Source organism: Typopeltis vanoorti, chromosome 1, assembly GCF_054136105.1.
Source record: "Typopeltis vanoorti isolate ZY-2024b chromosome 1, IOZ_Tvanoo_1.0, whole genome shotgun sequence".
Classification (NCBI taxonomy): domain Eukaryota; kingdom Metazoa; phylum Arthropoda; class Arachnida; order Uropygi; family Thelyphonidae; genus Typopeltis; species Typopeltis vanoorti.
Window position 1 is genome coordinate 180,138,714 of NC_143549.1, and position 12,800 is coordinate 180,151,513.

At 35.0% G+C, this 12,800-nt stretch overlaps 1 long non-coding RNA gene across 1 annotated transcript in view; it reads right to left on the bottom strand.

The window, feature by feature from the left end:
* Nucleotides 1–1,950: 1,950 nt before the first annotated feature.
* The window catches only part of LOC150110681 (uncharacterized), a 45,949-nt gene continuing 35,099 nt past the window's right edge, over nt 1,951–12,800 (bottom strand). Inside the window, exons 3-4 of the long non-coding RNA XR_016548571.1 lie at nt 11,156–11,233; nt 1,951–3,976 (exon numbers count right to left, since the gene is read on the bottom strand). This is a non-coding gene — a long non-coding RNA (uncharacterized LOC150110681). The remainder of the gene's footprint in view (nt 3,977–11,155; nt 11,234–12,800) is intronic.

Below are 12,800 nucleotides of genomic sequence, written 5' to 3' on the forward strand. Positions count from 1 at the left end.
TTAACATGCAACAGTTGTTGAAAGGACATTTAAAGGTCCTACACAGTGGAACAAAGAAAGGAAAGAGAAGGAAGAACGCTCAGATGTATAAGAGATTAACAGAGAAATTTATGATATGGAATTAATTAGACAAGAATGGAGAAAATTTGTCCAGAGTCAGGGATTCTCAACCCGTCTAATTAATGACAGAGAAGAAATTATATTATAAAATACTGGATGAATGAATTCCAATATATGACGCCCTTCTAAAATTGTGAAGTGCAAATAATTTAATCATTGTCAAGTTGCTGTTTTACGAAGCGAAAGCAAAACTGACTGTGGAATAATTCCTGGTATGTAAAACTTCAATATTTCAATATGCTTAATATTTACATATCTACGTCAGCTTCTTATAAACTTCATTCCTTTGAAAATAATAAGAATCAAGTACAGTATTATTGAATATATGAATTCCACACACACACACACACACACACACACACACACACACACACACACACACACACACACACACACACACACACACACACACACACACACACACACATACACACACACACACACACACACACACACACACACACACACAAAGATTGCAAAACCTAGAGTACTTTAATACCATGGGTGGTTAAGAAAGAAGAAATCTGTCGATATGTTTCGGGTTAACCGAATAGCTCTCAAAAGGATAATATCAAGAAGCATATTTATTAGAGGCGTCTGCTTCATCACTCGAAATGTGATGAATATATTTTAAGATGGATTTGATTTATACGGTGTTAGGAGACAGGTGAGAAGTAGCGTCTTGAGCGGAAAAGGAACACCTGGTTTATTATTATTATTTTGCACACGAGGCTGTGAATGTGTCGTGTGCATGAGTGTTTTAGTGTCATGGAAATTGACAAGGTTATCCTCATTCCAGAAATATGACAAAGAGATGAGTGTTTAAGGCATGGATTGTGGAAGATATTGTAGATTGGGATATGTGAACGCTGCAAGATTTGCAGAATGAAAAAGTGAAATGGAATGTACTGTCATCAGTAAGCACCATCCCAGCGTACAGAGCAATTGAGGAAAACGACATTGATGAAAACAGTGAGAAGTATCCAATAAAGGCAACGAATTTCAGAAATTAACCAGTACTGCAATCTACTTCACATACTTTAGGATGCCCTAAAACACCTGAAAAAGCTACTGCGATGCAAGATGATGAGAAGAAATCACTCGGTGCTAATCCAATAAAGTTATTAACTGATCGGAGATTTATTACTGCTAAACTAAACTGCAGTTTTAAGAATATGTTGCTTTATTTTGACGAATAAATTAAGAAAGTCAGAGAATTAAACAGTTCGATAGTCCTATAAGTGGTAATTTCGCATGGGAAAAGGGTACGTACTTGATTGAAAATGTGAATATTTCCCTTGAATCATATTCGGAGTAGAACTGGTGCCAACTGAGGCGATCTTGAACAGATTAAACTTAGCTAACCTCCGCTGGCAGTGGAAATTAGGACGGTGTTGAGACTGGGCCTCGTGGCCTTCGCAGTGGTGGTCGTGAGTTTCACCCAGATAGATCTAATTACACTGCGAACTGGGATCTGAGAGACTGATTTTTTAAAATTCTTTTATCTTCTTTTTCACTCTTTCTTCATTGACTTGTACAACGATATGAATTATTACAACAATTAAAATAATTAATTAATATTATTATTTTAATTATAATATTTCAAAACTTGGAAATAAAAATTTCAATATTTTATTAATGTTTTGAAAAAATTTGAAATATATATTTGAAGAAAATCGAAAAATTGTTTTATTTTTTATTGCTAAAATCGCCTCTTAGTAATATCTAAAAGGCGATTTTAGTAATATCTAATAACGTAATGTCTATGAATTGCATTAATTATGTTATTAATTTGTTTTCTTTAAACAAACCATCTCAGAACAAACCATCTAAGAGCTATAATTTCGTATTTCTTTATTACAACAATAGACAAATATTTAAACACCAGTTTTAACATTTTAACCGTTTATCAAAATAATAAGTTCGAAAAAATGAGTTCAAATTTAATACAAATTAACGAACTGTTTAGTTTTCTACAATAATAGCTATGATAGAATAACAGGCTTATTATTTAATATACGCTAAACACAATAGTTGAATATTGCTAATGTGACTGAAATACACTTTGATTAAAAAAAGTTTTGTATTTTTAAAACTAAATACCGGGATATTTTGCTCTGTTAAACAGACCGGTTGTGAATAAGTCGCTGAATGTTGTAATTGACAAAAATACTTCGGTCTCATCTAAACGAGTATATATGGCGCCATCTAGTGTCAAAACAAGAGCCGGATTACCAAATTACGTATTTCGAAAATTCCAAGGTTAATTGGAAGGAGACAACATTAGCAGAATTGAACGAAATAATGAACGAAACATAAACGTATCGATTTTTTCTCATTGAAGACTTCATGAACACACAATTTAGAAGACAGATCCTAAATTCGCATAATAAAAAGTATTTGCTGATCTTTTTATGTATTCATTATGTTTGCTACTAAAATCTTGGGTATTTTCATCAAGAAATGTACTAATGCATGCAACAAACATTAACTTTTAAATTTCAAACCTTTAGTGTTGTTTAAAATGACACTATTTTCGAAGAATCGTGACTTTTTTTTTAACTGTTTATTAAGACGACGAATTTTTGAATGATGCGTGTTTACCTGAGCAACCAGGTTTGGTTTGCTTGCTTTGGGATTTCACACTGTTGAGTGTTAAACTGGTGGTTGGTGCAATTGGATAATCCAGTCACGAAAAATTTTATTTTCAAAATGTAATCAAAATTGCGGGAAAAAAAAAAGAAAAACGAAAACAAACATACCATTGTGTGATGTAGACTTTGGTACGTATTTGAATTTGGAAAATGCATCAGCTTGTTATTGGTTTACCGAGTAGTATGCATTATCCTCTTAAACCTGAAAGGATTTCTTAAATGCTGAAAAACACGTGCCTTCGAAGCTAATTTAAACAGTCAAACTCACTTAATCACAAGCAGAATGATACCCGGAAGTGGTTTTCTATTTATTACTGTTTGTGTCCTTGACTTCACTTTTACATTACGTACAAGATAATATCATCCATTATCTCAATTCCATAGGGGGACGGTCACAGCTTATTAAACGCAGCGCACGTAAACAACTGAAGCTCCACTCGGCTCTTTAAACCAGTGAACTCCATCACAACTCTAAGTAACATCCCTCATCACAGCTTCCTAAGTGATGAGGAAGCTGATGTTCACAAACAAAACCCAGACTCCACTTAGTCATGGATTGTTTCTTCAGGTTTTAAAGTACTCCCAAAAGATTATTACAGAATATTGTGATAATGTTATTTGGTGATGTGTAAAGGAATTAGTGATACAATGCAATATTTAACTCATGGATATTTTAAACCATTAAAAAACATGTTGCTATTTTCGCACTCAAAGATTCTATAAAGTGTTGACTGCGAATGTTTTTGACTTACTGCAGACTTGAATGGTAATACTTGAATTGGGAATTACACAGAATTTGACCAACTGTTTGCGGTGAGAATACAGATTTTTTTCATTAAAAATAATAACATACGAGTAAATTAATGAAATAGTAATTCAAAGAATTGTTTGCGAATTTTTAAATGTATTTTGCACCTAAAAGGTTGGACGTATGTAATAATTCTGGCCATATTGGATGGACCTTCTTGAAATTTGGTATTATACGTTATTACCGTGGATGGGCTGAGGAGTAGATAAGCCAGAAATCTTCCTCTGGAGATAAATATGGAACATTTTTTGCAAGCCACTTCCAGCCTTTAGTAAGGAGGATTTTGATCTTCCGCTGGGCTATGATACCCATCCATCATCTAGGATTTGGATCATTACTAAAATATCAAGCCCTTTAATTTTTTGTTTCAATGCATTCCTTTCTAGCGTGAGATCTAGAAATAGATAAACCGATTTGAAATTATAACTCTGCTCCGGTTGAAGAGAATTTAATTCAAATGATATTCAGGATTTTTACTAATATCTAGATTTTCATTATAAAAATATACAGAATAAAAGTTAAAATGATAACTGATCAATACATTTGTCTCAGTACATATTATTAGGAGACGGTTGTTGGTTCAGTTTTTGTGACTATAAATGACGTCATCAAGCATAAGTGCACTTATTCATTTATGATGACGTAATTGTCCTCACGTGACCGTATTTTTGTAATTGTCTATGCACATTTCTTGATTGAAATATCTCTTAATGTTTGTTTTCTTGTTCGAAGCAATCAGTCTGATTTCAATTTATATTTTCACTTCGTTATTAAATATTTTTACAAGCATGCTTCTCTTTAATCTTTCTAAACTGCAATTTGAGTGTGAGACTATCAGTAAAAAATCTCCGCGATGCTGAACAACACATCCACCAACAAAACACTCAGTTCAAAGCGATTCGTACAGAAAATTAGTCATTGACGATAGGAACTGTTAGTAAATGTCAGCATTAGGAAGAAAAACAAATTGATGTTAATTAAAAACAACACGAAATATTATTCATAAGCAGATTAGGTGGAACTTGTTGATAAAATATTCTAACAGTCATTCTTTACTGTATAAAAGAACACACATGACTAAGTAAAAGTAACTGGACAGAGGCATAAACAAAACCACTCCTTATTAACATAAATTAAAAATCTTTTTACTGTCTTCGGCTGTAATAACTTCTTTAAATCCTGGAAGATTTTCTACTAATTTCTATAGAAAGTTGTGATTTGTTCCTTTAAACTAAATTCCACTGATGAAGAGGGCGTCCTTGTTCGTTCTCTAATTCTATTCTCCATTTCGCTCCAATGCCAATTTATTTTTAGGGAACAGACGTGCTTCTATTCAAACCAAGTGTTGACAATCATTGCTTTGTCACGTGCAAAATTATCTTGTTTAAAGTTATCGATGCAGTGAAAGCGTCATAAAATACGACATGAAGAACTGTCCAAGCATTGTGGCTGGCGGACCTAATTTATATTCATATGAAAAGTAAATCCGCATGATTACACTCTCGTCTCCAGACTTTATCGTTAGGACAACACTCATACTCGCGTCAGAACCCTTTACAAATCCACAACGCTTTCAGTCTGATGGATGTGCGCCTTGATCCATGCATTTCGCTGTAAAACACCCTTTCGTAAAAATTCATGGCATGCAACTGTACGTGTCATGGAAACGCTACGTGGGGTTGCTCGGATTTCCGAACAGATTTTTTAGAAAGAGTTATTGGAATTATAAATAGGAAATAAATTAAGCGAAAATCTTGGGTAAAATAAAACGTATTACAAGACCTAATAAATAATTCTAATTACAATCGCAACACACTTAAAAAAAGATTATGAACTCAATCGATAAAATTCACTGATCTTTTGCTTTAGTGTAGAGAGACATAAAACTCATTTTCAAGCTGGGACAGGATGAAATACTAGCTGATATTTTTATTCTTATCGTAATTTTTAGTAGACTTGAACTTTCGCTGTAACTATGAATAGCTTTAGAATCAGAAAACTTCAGAAACATACAGGGTAGCATAAAATAACTTCCCCTCTTTGGAGGCATCTGTAGCTAAAGCCAATAAACGGAATGAGACCAAATTTTATATTGAGACTTTTGAAAGCATGGGGAGATGATTTCCGCGAAAAAAAAGATTTAGTAGCAAAAGTCGCCGATAGGGAAAATTTTGGCGCTGGCGGAGCCGAAAACAAGCGGATAATTACATTAAAGGCAGATAAAATGGAATAATAACATTTCGACGGTGTAAGCGACAGCCGCGCTTACACAGTCGAAATAATAATAATAATAATTAAACTAAAACAACAACTTGCGAGAGACACAGAAATTAATGTAGTGATTGAACTCACAGGAAATAATGTTTTATTCATCAGAATCAGGGTCCCCTGAACCCTGATTAAGGTAAAGCTGTTTAAGGTAAAACAACTTAACAAGTGAAGCATGCTAAGGCAAAGTAGGATTTATATTGAGCACAATTCGTCAGTCATTCGAATAACTACCTGAACGTGCCCAATCCCTTTTTAAATGGAATTGGTGGCGCTGCTGTCACGTACGCACAGTAAAATTTACACAATCCTTTTGACCTGCGTTTACTGCAAATATTTGACTCGCCACGCTAAAATTTCCCCTATCGGCGACATTTGGTACTAAATTTTCTTTTCGCGGAATTCATCTCCCCATGCCTTCGGAAGTCTCAATATAAAATGTGGTCTCATTCCGTGTATTAGTTTTAGCTACAGATACCTCCAAAGAGGGAAAGTTAATTTATGGCCACCCTGTACATAAAATCAAATAAAAAAAAAAGCATAAAAATAGATAAATCAATTCATACAACAAGCCCGAGCTTACAATTGATATCGAAACACGTGATATGCATATCGAATACATGACTCATTGTTAGGTAAGTTCAGTATATTGTCTCTTATAACCCATTTCACCAATGTTCAAATAATTCTTATTAACAAATGAATATCAGATTTATTAAGTTTTACGTATGTCATTTCATATCTTCATAGCTTTTAACTAATTTACGCTGGAATTCAAATTCTGAAGACATTGCTTTCAGTAATATTTGCCTATTCGTCCCACAAAATTATTTTGATGTGGAAAATCCCGCGAATACATCATTTCAGCAGAATAAATAAGTCGAGTGGGGAATCAAATCTTACTTTATTCATTCCGTGCTGAGGCATTTGAAGTCCTCGTGCGAATTCGGTTAAGTGCTTTTTCCAGGAAAAAAAAACAGCAGAGAATGCAAATAATAAAAAAAACGACGGCCTGAGGGATATCTTGCGTAACCATTTAAAACTTTCCTTTCCAATGCGATATCAGAGGAAGGTTACTTGAGGGATCTAAGTTTTTTCTCTCCGTTACTTTCCAAAGCACTTTTATTCATTTCCTCGTTGAATTCCCCATTGGAAATAAATTCAAAGGCAGTCGGATTATCTGAAAGCTTTCTTATTATACACGCAAAGCTAAAAAATCACATAATTCTGTAGAATAATCACATTTTCCTCCGAAAAGTTTTATTATGATAAACAGCGATGTCTTTATGAATTTATTAGCATACGGTCAAATTTCCATTGTTTTATTTTTTATATTTGCACTACTACATAAATTCCAAACAGTATACACGGTGTTCCATAAAAGCAGATGGAAAAAATAACTGCCAGTCTTATAGAAGAAAGCCACAAATATAAAATAATGAAGAAAATATTCAACTATTTACGGCAGTAGACTGTTTTACGAAAGTACCCCATGTTAAGTGACAAAATCATGTCGGTTTCAATCGAAACTGATCAAAAATACATATTTTATCAGTTATAACTGCAGGGTGACCAAAATTAAGGTATCCCTGTTTAAGGCATTGTGGGGCTGTGTGATCGAAATGCTGCGAAACTTTGCTGAGAGGTGGAAAAGTACTTCCGAAGATCGCCACTACGGGGTGCTATATGGTGTACCGAATGTGGTAATTTTTCTGCGTGTAAGAAGGAGAAAAGCGACACAAGCATAAATACACATTTTTATTCCCTTCCATTATGCATTTACAGGCTGTACTCTTCAATGTGCTGCCCTTCCTGGTAGACCACAAACTGCATCCTTTGCACAGTGTGTTCAACGACAGAACATACCGTGTTCTGTCGTTGAACACACGTAGGGAGTGGTGCTGTCTTTCGGCGCTGGCACGTTATTAGGATGATCCCCATAAACCCTTTCTTTGAGAAATCCCCAGTATCAGAAGTCACAGAGGGTCAAATCAGGTGAACGAGGCAACCATGCATTGGGAAACGCACGGCTGATTACTCTGACTTCCGTGAAATATTCTCGAAGAACCTCCTGAAGATTGATTGACGTGTGGAGGAGCCCCATCCTGCATAAAATGATTGAATCCATGCACAGGCGCAGCTGTAGCTATGGCACAACAAAATTGATGATCATATTGCGATACCGCTCAGCAGTAACTGAGCAGGTCACAGGACCCGACCGGCGAATGTCCTCAAAGAAGAAGAAGAATGGTCCAATGATAAACGAAGCTGTAAAACTCGCACCATACAGTAACTTTGTGTGAACGCAAAGGAATCTGTTGGATTGCATGCTGGTTTTGCGCAGCCCATACCCGGCAATTGTGGTATTCACAGCTCCGTTCAGGTGAAAATGAACCTCGTATCCCCACAAAATCATCAATGGCTACGCAGCGTCCAACTCCACTCGAGAAAGGAATGTTAAAGCGAATATCAGTCGACTTTCAAAGTCCTGAGGGCGCCAGTCTTGTGGCAGGGTTATTTTGAACGGGTAGAAATGCAGAATCTTCCGTAGACTTTTCCAGACAGTTGTGTAAGGAACATCCATTGTCTTGACACAGCACGTAGTGCAGTAACCAATTGCTGTTATTCATGGCTTGCTCCACAAAGGCAGTAGCAAGTTAATCACTTGTTGTAAAATGATTTTTTTTTTTTACGACCTCTGCCAGATCTAACTCACAACGATCCCGCTTCTTCAAAACGACTATTCATTCGTTGCAGAGTACAAGGAGATCGTTCAAGCGACGAAATTCGCCGAATGCAGCAACAGCATTGCAAATATTTAGGTAGTACAGCTCCACGAGCAAAGCATGTTGGATAAGGTGAGGGGCATCACTGTGGATGGTATTAAAAACCAGAACGAAGAGAAAAATCCCCTATTCATTTAATTGAAACCTTGCTGGCACTGCCGAGTTGCGTGATATGCAAATTCCAGGCATTTGGTGTTTACAACGCTCCTGGTGATGAATGTTGGAACTATTTTTTCTCAGTTATCGCTTCTGTATTACGCGCAATGTATTCCTGCAAAGTTTCGCAGCATTCGGGTCACTAGGTGGCGCTCCACAAGGCCTTAAACAAGGATACTTTAATTTCGATAATCGTTTATTTTAATCAAAGAACAGAACTCCGTTTACTTTATTAATAGTTGTTCATCTTGACTGTTTGAAAAGCTGAAGCCTTTTCAGATTCTCTCTTCCAAATACCTCAAGATTTTTAGGTGTTAAACTCGTCACCACATTGAACGAGTTCTGCCAGCTACTGCAAAAGCAAAAATAAACTTCGGTTTGGTGCAAAAAATTTGTCACTTCGTGAAACTGAATATCAGCTCGCCAAGCATCAAGCTGCAGGTTCGAATTCCACTGCTGGTATGGGGGGGGGAATGCAAGTTTATGTAGGTGATAAATGATTTTAACCGTCCGGTGTGAGACACCACCCTACTTATTGGAGGTCTCCGAAGCGAATTAAAGTCGTATTCAGAGCAGAGTTCCCAGTGTAGCTTTAATAAGGAGAATGGATTGAAAGTCCATTCTCGTTATTAAAATTAGACGCGTCTAATATAGCATATACAGTATAACACTTTCGGTAGGTTTGCGATAAATTACATAATAAAACTTCAGACTGTCATGCAATGATAAGTGCGAGATTGCGTTTACTTCGTGCGATTAAAGCTAATGCCTCCCCCAAGGGTAACTGCGTCATCTGAACATTGAAAGTGAATTTTCAACTTCGTATAAAGTGATAACTATTTTCTGATTTTAGATAAACAATAAAATTGGTCAATTTTTTTCAAAGCGTATATATTAAATTTCAGCAAAATTAGTTCATCGGTTTTCTTACAACTAAATGCAAAATTTTGCTATGGAAAATAATATACAAGGAATGTTTTTGTGTCTGAAAAAAACAACTCAAAAAAAGTTGCACTTGGTAAGAAATTATTTTATTTAGTTAATAGTTTCGTACAATATTTTCATGTACTTCTGATTAAAAACCAAATAGAAAAAAAGTCATTCACAAAAAGATTTCTGAATTAACAAGTGTTATTATTCAAATTAAACTTGAATAAGATGTCGAATACGGAAGTGAGATGTTACACGCGGAGCTCATTGTTGTTGTAATGTACTGCACAACTTCTCTCATAGCCTAATGAGATGGTAAGAGATCTGTCTTTTTCTACTTCTAATGTAAATTGGATTTTCTGGTTTAAACTGTTAAGGAATTCCATAAATAGCCGAAACCACCTGATCGTCCTCTTGAACGACCAGGAATGTACAAAGTCTGTACTTGTGTCACCTGTTACATTGAACAGACCAGTTGAGCTGGTGAAATCCGTCGAAAAAAAAATGTCAAGGATGTGAAAAAAAAACGGGCACATAAATCATGACTGACGTTTCACACCACCAAAGGAAAAAAAAACAAGTAAATTGACAACTCAACTCACAAAACTACATCCATAGAATTCAATAAGTGTGTGCGTCGATTTAAAGAAGCGACCAAAATGATACGATGTCCTACTGAATGTAATAAAACCCACGCTCTCATCTTAAATCAATTATGGACATGATATATAAAAGATCTGCATATCAATGAATTAGATTTCAGAGGGATTGCCCACTTACGACATTCAGTCGCTGTAGGACCTCTACTTCTCTTGTGTGGGAGTAAATATAAAAAAAGTGACACAGCAAATTGCAACTATGAGCCACGCTTCCGACATATCTCTCTATTAAAAATTAAAGTTGACAAGAAATTACGAGATAGTCTTGTTTAATCCTTGCTGTTGTAACCAAGTGAAAACACCTTCGACATCTCGTTACTATATTCAACATCTAGTTCAAGTTTAATTTGAATGATGGCAATTATTAATTCAGAAGTCTCTCTCTCTCTGTGAAAATCTTATCTTTTTTAATTGTTTTTTTTTAATCTGAGGAAGAACATGAAAATGTTGTACGAAACTAGCATTAAATAGAATAATTTCTTTCTAGAAAAGTTGCACGTGGTACTCGACAGGCACAAAAACACGGATGTATCAAACCATGGAAACCTTAGCTCATTAATATAGAAGAAATCAATGTGACAAAAATCATGAATTTTTAATTAAAGAAAATAACGAATTTTCTCATTAAAATACAGTTTTTTAGAAAAAAAGAAAAGAAATTATTATATAGTGAAAAATTGTGGATGTATTCCTACTGCTTCTCAGTCATTTGAAATAAACTCTAAGATGTTTATATTTCAATTCAACCAAAAATAATTTTTAATGTTTACTTACATGTCTTGTTAATAGAGAGCAGCACAGTTCATTGATCTGTGAAGATGACTGAACATATTTATATTTCCATCATTCGTTCTACAAAAAAATTATAGAATAAAATAAAAAAAAACAGACTCCTTGAAATAAATTTCAAAAAAAAAATGAAATCCAAGTTTATTTAAGGTATTTTTTTATTAAATATAAATGAAATTAAAAGTGTTTATGGAACATTGTTTTCGTTAACGTTTTGCCAGAGTTTCATATGTTGTATCTACACATGACGCAATATAAGGCAAACAGATATACCCTGTCGACATACTGTTAATGGCACTTGAAGAACTTACAGATTTCAAAAGATTTCCTTAAAGGATACCATATCAGAGGCCTACATTAAGGAATTCCATAAATAGCCGAAACCAGAAGAAGAAAAAAAATGCTGTTAGAACCACATTGATTGCAATGTGGTTCAAGCAACAGTTCAAAAATTCTACCTGTATATTTCTCTCATGTGTACTCACGCACCTTCCGTGTAGTACCTGGAATGGAGAACGTCAACGGATATATACCACTTCTGAATATTGCAGTACTTCCTACACAGGGAGAAGTTTCATGGAACAGACCCATCGCTTTCATCATGACTACGCATAGTGCAATACAGGTGCTATTGCTGCATGGTTTGGGAAAAATTATGTTGTAAAACTTGAGTGGACTAATAACTTTGCCTACAGTTAACAATGTCATGGACACGTTCTTCCCACCTTTAGAAAGAAGTGGAAATTCAAGTGTCGCCCATACCAGCGCGTCCGTGGACTGTCATGTTGAAAAAGGAACAGCCCAAACTACCTGATTTATTACCAACGACAGATGAAGATTAAACCTAGAAGGGCGAAAAATGATTAGGGCAATAGAAGATCCCGCACAACATTAGTAGTCGAATTAAGTTTCTCTTTAACGATGCGTCCTTCAGAATAGCATGTCTCCATATTATCTCACTGTGCTCTCAGATATTTCGTCGATGCATCTGGAAATAATTTATTATTTCCAGATGCATCGAAAAGAAAGCAAAATAGTGTGAAGGATGCTCTACAGTGAATAGTGTGAAATTGTGCTGTACAAGGATGTTGCATCTCAGTGTAATTTTAGCGATTTTTAAAAAGTTCAGAGTGGCCTGGATATGAAGAAGAGGGGTTTTTGATATATATATATATATATATATATATATATATATATATATATATATATATATATATATATATATATATATATCAAAAAAATCAGAAAAAAATATATAAATACACACACACACACACACACACACATATATATATATACAGGGTGTTCGGGATAAATTTGACATATTTATAATTAATTATATTTTTCCGTAAGTTACATGTATTAACACACACTTCTCTTCATTTAAAAGTTTGGACCCTTCTTCATTCATATACAAGATGTCAGAAAGGATGGATAGCTGGAACCCACCTGAATCATGGAAGAGAATAACTTGTATCATGATGATTCGTACCCGCCATCAAAATAAGGATATTACGACTGCTGCCCAATGCTCCCTGAATACAGTAAAAACAATCAGGCATGAACTAGAGACTTGCAATGGTGACTACGAGGATGTAGCAAGAAGAAAGATCCCTAGCAGACGATCTGA